The sequence below is a fragment of the Callorhinus ursinus genome, unplaced genomic scaffold (assembly GCF_003265705.2).
Source record: "Callorhinus ursinus isolate GAN/ISIS: 27379988/994484 unplaced genomic scaffold, GSC_fseal_2.0 scaffold34, whole genome shotgun sequence".
Lineage (NCBI taxonomy): Eukaryota > Metazoa > Chordata > Mammalia > Carnivora > Otariidae > Callorhinus > Callorhinus ursinus.
The window spans coordinates 16,417,831-16,429,229 of record NW_027397096.1 but is presented as its reverse complement, the minus strand read 5'-3'; the positions used below and the strand labels follow the sequence as shown (position 1 = coordinate 16,429,229).

The window sequence follows — 11,399 nt, the reverse complement described above, 5'->3', positions numbered from 1 at the left end:
TGTGTGTGTGTGTGTGTGTGTGTGTGTGTGTGTGTGTGTGTGTGTGTAGGGCGAACCTTAGGGTTTGCATACAGGTGGAGAGGAGACTGGGCTTTTCGGAGACTAGGTGGGTGTGCAGGGTGATAGTGTGAGTGGGGAGCAGCGTGCCTGAGAAGGGAGCTACTATCATCTCATTTTAGTGGCTTGTTTCTTTTCGCAGCCGCCCCTTCTTTGCAAGGTGCACTTAATAATTTAGTCTGAAGCTTTAGGGAGAAAGATGAACTTAAAGGGTTGAAGGAATGGAGTTGGTTATTAAGCAAGGCGCTCCCGGACGCCTTTGAAACCAGGTAGCTAGCTATCCAGGTGGAAAGATTGCCTTGCCCCTGAGATCTGTCATCAGTTACACTGTGTGGTAGCAACTGCGTGGCACACGGGTTAAAAAGTCACCCTTAGGCAGGGTAAGTGAAATCAGGGTTTCCTGGCAGAGGAGTAGGGGGGCATTCTGAACGTGTGTGCTGCAGAGCCACTGGGTGTGACAAGATGAAAGCTCACAGCCTAGAGCAGGCAGAATTCATTTCTGAGTGTAATTTCAGTTGTTGCCTTGGTGCAAAAGTGGACATCTTTTCAGACAAAATCCTTTATTCTTCTGACTATTCCATTTTCCTTACCAGCCACATCCAGGCATTTGCCAGGTTTTGTCAATGCGACTGCTCAGACATGGCTGATGTCTTGCCCCCTTCCCTTCCCTTTTCTTTCCTTTGTGGCTGCCACTTTGGATGGTACCTCTCACCTAGAATTGCAGTGACCTCTTTAACTAGTTTCCTGGCCTTCTGAGGATCTGATCCTTCCCTCCTGATCCCTTCCCTCCTACACGTTACAGTCTGCTCAAGCCCCTGAAGGAGAGGCTGTGGTCTTACCACTCCCCTTTCAGTGGCACTGTTGGTTGCGGAATTAATGCTAAGAGTAACTAGTGTCATAGCTCACCCGTGGCATGCTTTCTTATGTTCCAGGCACTGCTTAAGTGCTTTACAGGTATTGACTTACTCAATCGTCATGTCAGTCTTTTTATTTTTAATTCTTATTTTATTTAAATTCAAAGTAGTTAACATATTAACTATATTAATAGTTAATATGTATGTGTATTATTGGTTTCATGAGTGGAATTTAAGGATTCATCACTCACATTCAACACGCAGTGCTCATCCCAACAAGTGCCCTCCTTAATACCATCACCCATGTAGCCCATCCCCCTACCCACCTCCCCTCCAGCAACCCTCAGTTTGTTCTCTTAACTACAGACTTATGGTTTGCCACCCTCTCTGTTTTTATCTTATTTTTCCTTGCCTTTCCCTTTGTTCATCTGTTTCGTTTCTTAAATTCTTATGAGTGAAATCATGATATTTGTCTTTCTCTAGCTTATTTCGCTTAGCATAATACACTCTGGTTCAATCCATGTTGTTGCAAATGGCAAGATTTCATTCTTTTTGATGGCTGAGTAATAGTCCATTGTGTATATTTACCACATCTTCTTTATCCATTCATCAGTCGATGGACATTTGGGCTCTTTCCATATTTTGGCTATGTGGATAATGCTGCCATAAACATTGGGGGGCATGTGCCCCTTCCCATCAGCACTTTGTATCCTCTGGATAAATACCTAGTAGCCTCATGTCAGTCTTAATGTAAGATACGGTAATTATCACCTTTTTACCTCTACGAAAATGAGTATGTGGACAGGTTGATTGCTGAGGGTTTGAATTAGGATCAGAGCTCAGCTATCCACTTCCAGACCTGTGCCGTAAATAGGCTCCTTCCTGTGTTCCCTCTCTGAGAGAAGGCAAATGCTTCCAGGTAGGCTATACAGATCTTTCTCACCTTATGATGGGTTTACATCCTGATAAACCCATCATAAGTTGAAAATATCATAGGTCAAAAATGCATTTAATACACCTCACCTACTGAACATCATAGCTTAGCCTAGGTGATCTTCACCGTGCTCAGAATGCTTTCATTAGCCTACAGTTGGGCAAAATCATCTAACACAAAGCCTATTTCATACTAAAGTGTTGAATATCATGTAGTTTATTGAATAGTGTACTGAAAGTGAGAAACAGAATGATCGTATGGGTGCAGAACAGTTGTATCAGTTGTTGACCCTGTGGCTCACTGTCCCTGCCCAGCAATAGGAGAAGGTACCATATCACACTTCACTAGCCCTGGGAAAGATCGAGATTCCACATTCAAAGTACAGTTTCTACTGAATGCATATTGCTTTTGTGCTTTTGTAAAGTGGAAAAATTATAAGGTGTACTGTCAGAAATTGTTGACTTTCTGTACTAAACTAGTTTGGTCCCAACTTACATTTCCAGCTTTATGTCCCTGACTCATCTGCACGCCCCCCTGTCCTCTAGCCAACCCAGACCACTCTACCTTTTACCCCTCCAATGGACCTGTGCTCTTTTGCTTTTGTGTCTGTGAGCTGAGACAGTGACTGGCTTTGTACTGTGTATTGTTTTCATTGTGTATTGTTATGTAGCAGGCCCACTTCTCTCTGGTGGGGAGGACATGAGTGGTCTTCAGAATAGTTCCCACCCCTATTAACCATACTATATGTCTTATTTCAACCTGTTCTAGGGATGAAGGCATTCATGGTACACTGATGTAAATTACAGGTACTCCCAGATAACTTCTCTAAGTTTAAAGGGCCGTGGGATTCCAGTAGGTGTGCCCTTGAGCCTCAGCAGCTAGGTTGAAGGGCCATCTAGGGCCACTTTGATTTCCATCTGTATTAAATGTCAAGAGGCCCTGTTGGGTCAGGGTATGAGCCCTTCCCTAGAATCCTTACTGGGTTCTAGCTTTTTCCAGCATTATTTGCTGCCTGGCCCACTTTGCTAAAGCCTCATTTTCTTTCCAGGTTGACTCGAGTCCCATGTTTTACCTTCCTCCCAGAAGGGAATTCCCTCTAATTTCTAGTTAGGAAAACTTTTCATCTGAATACCACACCTTATCAAATGTGAAATCAACTTGTCCCACACTCTCTGTAGACCTGCACCTATCTGCCGCAAAGCCCTTTATCTGTCTTATGGTCCAGTGGTGTTTAATCCACTCTGCCTGTTACCATTAATGTGTCTTTTCTTCCACCCACCCAAACCATTTTACCCACCTGAGTGCATATGGCCTTGGGTCCTCAGGTCCCCAACTGGGGGTCACACCAGAAGACTGGGGTCCCTCTGTCATCAGTCTTCATCTCGATTAATCTACCTGACCATTTGTGCAGGTGAGTCCAGGTGAGGTTTCTTACTGACATCTTTGCTTTCTGGCTTTTTAAATTCCAACAACTGGGGTAAACAGAGTGGACTTATCTGGGACCCTTTAATGTTGAAGGGCCACCAGGGGGTCCCTAATTTTCGAAGGTGCTGCATTAAGGCTTTTGCCTCACCCCCATCAATATCTTTCTGCTTCATTCATCCTATTTCTTAATAGCCATCTAAAGATTTCAACTCTATTGAGATGAGTGCCTTGATCCCCCCTTCTGTCTTTCCCCATTTTCTTGTTAATTACTCTAATTTTTCTGGGCATCTGTAAGACCCATAAAGGGAAAGTGAGACTGGTAATCTGGTAAATCTTCTTGGATTACGTGAGTTTTGCAGCAGTAAGTTTACATGTAGTGCCCATGCGAAAGGGACCCTCTCTATCAAAGTATTTATCATGACTTGTGGAAGGAGCATATTCTTTTTTTTTTTTTTTAAGATTTTTATTTATTTATTTGACAGAGAGAGAGAGCACAACCAGGGGGAGCAGCAGAGGGAGAGGGAGAAGCAGGCTCCCCGCTGAGTAGTCAGATGTTGGGCTCCATCTCAGGACCCTGGGATCATGATCTGAGCCGAAGGCAGACATTTAATGGACTGAGACACCCAGGTGCCCCGAGGACCATATTCTGTAGATGAATATCCCCATTGTAATAAAGCCAGTCCTACATCTGGATCATGTATAGCCATTTATGTTGGTCCTTGGTGAGCTCTGATGTCATCTATTATTACATGTTTTGAAAAGATTGAAATAAGTATAGAGGCATTTGAGTTTTCCACTGTAACAAATAAATTATATTTTAAAATTTAAAAAAGGTTGTAGCTTTTTTTTTTTTTGGTAGACAGATAATTCTGAATCATGTTCTTGGACAGATGGCTACTTTTGATATATAGTATTTTGATACTTTTTCATTTTCTCCTTTTCTATTAAATCACGGAATTTTTGGACTTTGAAAGTTTCTTTGAAACCATTCTGTCCAACACCCTCATCTTTTCCGTTCATTTCTTTACTCTGTTTGCCTGCCCTGTTTCCATCCTCTCTTTTTCCCTCCTCATGTTGTAATGTTAATAACTTCCCTTGATATGGTGATTTAATTTACAAAATGCTGTCACATAAAAGTTTCCTTTATCCCTATAAACCAGTCTGGAAGATAAAACAGGCTTATTTTCCTATTTTACGGATGGAAATAAGACCACGAGTTGTGAAGTGAGCCACATAAGACCTCAGAACTAGTAACTGGACATGAACCAGCCTGCTTTGATAAGCTCAGCACCAAATTTACAGCTTGCTTCAAGGCAAGAACTACTTTCTCTTTCTGGAGACTAAGGAAAGCTAGCCCAGATGGGTATTATGGGAAGAACATGGGTTTTGGTATTATGGGAAGAACATGGGTTTTGGAAGCAGATCGTCCTGGGTTAAAATCTCCACTATTTCCACTATCATTCAGTTTTTCATTCAGAGAATATTCATCTCATGCCTCCCGTGTGCTGTTGCCCTCACAACACTGGGGATAAGCAGTGAACAGGAAGATGCACCTACTGTTTCAATGAATGAGTTCTTAAACAATGAATGACATTCACTGATGAGAACAAACCCAGAGTATATAATGAAATGTTGGGTGAAAAATGCTATGAAGAAAGTAAAGTGGGATGAAGGGATAGAGAGATGGTATGGCAGTGGTGGCCAGGGGTGATGTGTTGTGTTTTAGATAAGGGAATCTGGAGAGCTGCCCCTGCAGAGGTAACATTTGAGTGGAGATAGAAATGAAGTGGGAGATAGCCATGCAGATATGGAGGAGAAATGGCCAGAGAGTGTTTGTCAAAGCTCAAGCACGTTGGAATCACCTGAGGAGCTCCAAAGACATGACCAAGCCCTATCCTGGAATCCGAGGTTTAATTGATCTGGGTTGGGGCTTGGGTAGTCCTTTTGAAAAACTCCCCTTTCATTATAGGGGTTGATCTACTTCTGTTTTCCCTACTTTTATGTGTGTTTGAAATGTTTCATAATAAAGTGATTTGTTGTTGTTGTTTTTAATGTTATAGCTTCCCATGAGATTCAGGTGGACATGCTGGGTTTTAAATCATTGTAGTAGAGGGAACAGTGAGTGGGAGTCCCTGAGCCAGGCCGAGCTTGCCTTGTTTTCCAGGAAGAGCCGGAAGGGTACAGGACTGGGGTAAAGCTAGGGTTGGAGAGTAGCCAGGAGCCAGTCCCCACTTATTAGCAGGGTGATAAAGTTACTTTTTCTTGATGAAATCTCAGCTTCCTCATTTTCAAAACAAGGACAATAGTTAACTTTCAGGATGATATTGACCTCTCAACAATCGTGAAATGAAATGATATATGGCAGTGTGGTACTCAGACTTCGGCATGCAGCAGAATCACCCACAGGGCCTGTTAAAATTCAGAATCAAGACCCCACTCCCAGTTTCTGGTTCAGTGGATTGGTGTGGGGCATGAAAGTTTGCATTATATTTTTTTCTTCTTCTTTTGTTTACGTTTTATTTCTAATCAGTTACCAAGTGATGCTGAAGCTACCAGTCCAGGGACTATACTTTGAGTATCACCGATGTATGGGAAGCATCCAGCATGGTGCTGGGAGACGGAGGGCGGGGGTTCTGATGTCGAGATGAGGGGAGTGCCCTAGAGAAGCTGTAGAAACGGAAAGGTAAGTGGAAAAAAGGAATATTGTAAGACAAAAGCAATGTCCGTTTGAAGGTTCACTCTTCCCGATTTTTAAGTTAGGGCCACTTGGGAGTGAATGTTGACCTCTGAGCTGTGCTGAGAAGTCCCCCTGGTAAAGAAGCGCCACAGGTCACTTACAGAAGCATTCCCAGTGATCTACAGTCAGATCTTGTTGGAGCTTTGTGCTGTGTTAACGATCCCAAAAGACCCTGTGACATGCCAACAGACAGTCTGAAACCAGCCTGCCGAGCTTCACATCCTCAATTTAGACCAAGTAAATAGTGGTCTGAGCTGATCTGGTTAATGGTTTAACTTAATATTTTTAAATCTGAATGTCTGGCACTGTGAGAAGGGATTGCCTGCATTATGCTTTTGTCCTTAATAGGGTCTTCTAATCAAAGAGTGTGGTGAGGAGCAGACAGTTCTTTTCCAAGGACTGTTCTTTTCAATACTGTGCACTGACTGAAAGAGAAAACCCTGGCACTCTTGGGAAAGTTGTGTTTAGCCAGGCTGGGTAACAGAAAGTTAGGCCTTTAGGAGGGAAATACAGATTTAACTCCCATGAGAACAGATTTACCTCAATGAATGAAAAGTTTCCAGTACTACCCCCACAGGTGAGATAAACGGATTTGCGTCATGAGTGTCTTCTTTCCCAGATTATAGGATGGTTCTGCCCCCTTCTCTCAGCCTTCTGCCTCTCTGCTGAGAGGAGTTACCGACATGAGTGATAGAACAGTTACTGAACCTAAGACACTTATCAAGCCATATTTCACTAGTGGGCAGGGCTGCCATGTCTGAATGCCAGGCACCCATGTGTGGCACTCTTCTACCTGCTACAGATGGAGACTAGCTCTTCTGCTCTCTTGCTCATACTGTCTCTCTCTCCCTCTCCTTTTCCATCTTCCTGAGCACACAGTGGGATGGATATGTCAGAGCCTCAGGTCTTCCTCTCCTCACTTCTCTCTCAGGATGAGCATGTGGTATGAGGCTGTATGAGAATGTTGGTCCCAAGATTTAAATTGGGGGGCTGAGGGGAGAGGGGTGAGTAAGACCCCCCAACTCTGTCTCTGGCTGTAAGCCAAGCTTCATGCCTCATCTTGTCTTTCACCAAGTTCCTACATTGGGTTCACGGGAGGTGACTATTAATAAAACAAAACTCTGATTGTCATGGGGCCTTGCGGACACTTTGAGAGGGGAAGTAAGGATTTGGACAATTCTGGATCCTTGGACATGATACCATACCAATATCAGGGTGAACCAGGGGCAGAACTGGAGCAGTGTGGAGTGGAATATGGTTCTTGCTTGGTCTTCCGACCTGCTCTTGACATTAGAGTCACTGTGTATGGGTGGAAGGAGAATTCTAGTGGGCCTCCCGTGGGAATAGTTTGTTACTTCACAAGCTCACCGTCCCCTGACATTATTTTGTGAGGCTAGTTTATCCTTCAGGGAAATTATGCAAATGAATATATTTTTATAAGAAAGGGAGCATCTGTGCAAATACAAACCTTTGAATTTTAGCCTGGGACTTTTACTGTGTTTTTAAGACCCAGAAAAGCTTAGAGATAGACCTAACAACCTTATCTTGCCATTTAGGATAGACATGTTTCCATAGCTACTTTTGGGTTAATGAAAAGAAAACTCCAAATTATTTGTTCATGTACTCATTCAAGTGGTCTTTAGGACCTATTGTGTGCCTGGCATTATGCTAAGCCCTGGTGATACCTGATGGGTAAGACAAAGTTCATACCTTCAAGAAGCTTGAAATCAATAAAACAGGTCCTTTCTATGTTAATGTAGATCTGAGTTCCTGACCTATCTAATTTTTTCCCTCCCTTTGAACATCTTTTAACATTTCTTCCATAATAGGTCTGCTGATGATGAATTCCCTCAGTTTTTATTTGTCTGAAAAACTTATTTCTCCTTCACTTTTGAAGGACAGTTTCATTGGATATAGAATTCCAGGTTGGTGGCTTTTTTCTTCTTTCAGTATAGTATATATTTTACTCCACTCTCTTTTTACATGGCTGGTTTCTTTCTTTCTTTTTTTTTTTTTTTTTGGAAAAATTTTTTATTTAGTTTAGCCGACTTGACCTAGTTTAAATTTTTCCAGTTTTGTTGGCAACATCCAAAGCATCATAGCCAGGAGCCAGTCGAACATATGCCTTCTTCTCTCCATCAGACCTGATCAAGGTATTGACCTTGGCCACGTCAATGTCATAGAGCTTCTTCACAGCCTGTTTGATCTGGTGCTTATTGGCCTTGACATCCACAATGAACACAAGTGTGTTGTTGTCTTCTGTTTTCTTCATGGCTGACTCAGTAGTCAGGGGGAACTTGATGATGGCATAGTGGTCAAGCTTGTTTCTCCTGGGGGCGCTCTTTTGAGGATATTTGGGCTGTCTCCACACATGCAGTGTCTTGGGTCATTGGAATGTAGGTGACATGCGGATCTTCTTTTTTTTGTGACTGGACGCCTTTCAGCACCGCTTTCTTGGCCTTCAAAGCCTTTGTTTTGGCTTCAGCTTTGGGAGGGGCAGGGGGCTTCCTTCTTAGCCTTTGGCGCCATCTTCATAAAAGCTACATGGCTGGTTTCTGACGAGATGCCTGGTGTAATCCACATTTATGTTCCTCTACAGGTCAATTTTCTCTTTTTCTTTTCTGAGTTTGAATAGGATATCTTTAAGACTTTTTGGTATTTATCTGGTATGGTGTGCTCTAGATTGACAGATTTACTCTGAAGGGTGGTCTGAGCATACATGGTAAATACCCATGTGACGCACAATATAAATATGAATCTTATGACACAAAGCTTCCTCTCTTATATGTGTCATTGCAATACCACAGGAAACTGTACTAACAGTGACTTAAAGGGGTTTATTTTTCTCACTTAACAAGTAGGGCAGAGGTCAGTATTGCTGGCACTGGTGTAGCTGATCAGTGATGCCAGTAATACGCTTGGGTCTTTTTACTTTTCCTCCTCCTGTTTGTTACCTCTGCATTACAAAATAGCTGCTACAGCTCCAAACATCCATATTCAGTCCTGCGAAGTTAGCTGTGTTCATTGCCATAGAGGTTCTCTTAGCAAGAAAGAAGCTACTGTATGCTATGCCACATCTTCTGTTTCTTCTGGTCATTGTACTCTACACTGATTACTGATTCTCTACCACTGAATAATTTTTATTTTATTAATAAATGGAGCATTAGAAAAGTATACACTGTGTTTTACAACATGATAAAGAAATGGAGACATTCTTAGAAATGGTTTTCTGGAGGAGCTTCAGGAAAGCCAGTAACCTCTTCAGTAAACTTATTTGGAATCATTTACTGAAGTACTAGTAATTTTAGAGACATATATGCAGAAAGTTTATATTTCTAATTTTAAGGAGATCGTACAGATCAGTAATAAAAACTTTGTCCAAATCAAGCTGAGTTTCATGCTTTTTCCTATCAAATTATTTGTATTAACAACAGTATCCAGTCCTTTTGAGATGTTCCTGTGCTACTGGCAAGAGTATAAATTGGTACAAACTTCTTAAAGGCTTATAAAAAGCATAAAGAACCTTAAAATGGTAATACCTTCTACCCCAAAATTTATCTCTAGGGAAACTTTCCTAATGAAAAAATTAGAATTATGGACCACCTTGGTCCGTATGAAATGACAGAGTATTCCAGCAATATTTATATTTTAAAAATATTGGAAATGTTGACTTATGGAAGAATTAAATTAGGTGTGATCTCTCTATAGCTTGTTAAAATCATTCCCATTTTGTAACATATAGAAGTATTTATGTGCTTAAATATGTCAAATATTAAACTAGGTCTTTGTGGATAATGGAGTTACATGCCATTTTTTTCCTTACTCTTTTTTTGGCATTTTCCAATTCTCCTATAATGAATATTATTTCTACAATTATAAAAAATTCATTTTTTAAAAAAGACAAAATAAATATGTATGTTTGCTGAGTTCTTTTTTAGAAAGAAAGAATGGGTGAAAAAGTGCCTTGATCCAAGAATTTGGGCGGGCTGTACATTACTTGAAAAGAACATTTTACTGATAGACAGGGAAGTGGTACCAAGCATTTGTTCCTCTGGAGCCCTGGCATTTCTCAGTTCTCCATGAAGGGAGTGTATAAGGAAGTTGTAACAATAGTTCATTCTTCTGTATTCATGTAAATCACATCGTTTTATTTTTCTCTTCCTAAGAGGGCTTTCTGTTTTTCTTTTCTGTGATGTGTATAGGACTGAGGTCACTTAGGGCAGTAACTAAATTCAGAAGGGGAAGGGAACCACTTTAAGGAAACAGTTTGTCTTAATTTATCCAGATAACCAAAGTTAACTCATGTAAGCTGAGATCATTATCTCAACAATTATCCCTTCTGCTCAGTCAGTGTGTACAGAAAATGGGGACCCCATATGTTTGAACAGGGACCTAATGGTCTCTCTTCCAAAGATGGTTAATAAACGAGTGGATATGTATAAACCCTCACTACCTTACCCTATGTGTGAGGGGAGGGGACAGGAGGGAGGAAGGAGCTGTTTCTCCTGCTGTCTGCCCTTCCTTTGGGGTATCCATGGCACAGCCCGTGAGGAGTTCAGATCTACTAGTTTGTCATTTGCTGGTTGGAAACCCTTGGAATAAAGTCATATACTTTTAGACCTGGAAGAGTTTTATGAATTCAGTTTCAATGTCATCTTCCATTTCTTACCAGGTACTTTAACATATCTATGAAGATCCCTAAACTAGGATGTGTTTTTCCCTGGGTTATGCTTCCTGAGCCAGGAAACCCTTGCAGCCTCAAGATCTCTAGAAAGCTTCACCATGTTTACCTCTCGACCAAATGTAACTCCTTGGCATTGATTTTAAGAGGATCGCTTTATTCAAATTCGGTTAGCCAATAACATTTCTTTAGCGCATGGAAGAACGTGTCATTCTAAAAGCATCATTTTTGTTGGTTTGCTTTGGCATGGAAATTAACCTAAAAGCCTTTGGTTTAATCTTAAGGATAGAGCCTTTAGGCAAGGGGAGGGTCAGCAATTGTTAGCTGCCACTGGACAGAAAGTGAAATGTATAGCATGGCCTGCTCCAGCCCAGAACTCTCACAAAGGAGGATATGGCCTCACCTGAAAAAAAAAAAACAAAAAAAAACCCGGGACCTCTCTATTTATTTATTTATTTAGACTATGTTCTATACAACAACAACAAAAGAACTCTCTTGTACTTTCGCATCTAGAAATGGTCTTTTTTAAAATTTTTTATTGTTATGTTAATCACCATATATTACATCATTAGTTTTTGATGTAGTGTTCCATGATTCATTGTTTGTGCATAACACCAAGTACTCCATGCAGAACGTGCCCCCTTGAATACCCATCACCAGGCTAACCCATCCCCCCACCCCGCTCCCCTCTAGAACCCTCAGTTTGTTTTT

The 11,399-nt window shown here is 41.4% G+C and overlaps 1 protein-coding gene across 4 annotated transcripts in view; it reads left to right on the top strand.

Annotated features, from left to right (window-relative positions):
* The window catches only part of PCTP (phosphatidylcholine transfer protein), a 27,780-nt gene that overhangs the window by 649 nt on the left and 15,732 nt on the right, over positions 1-11,399 (top strand). The window lies entirely within an intron of this gene.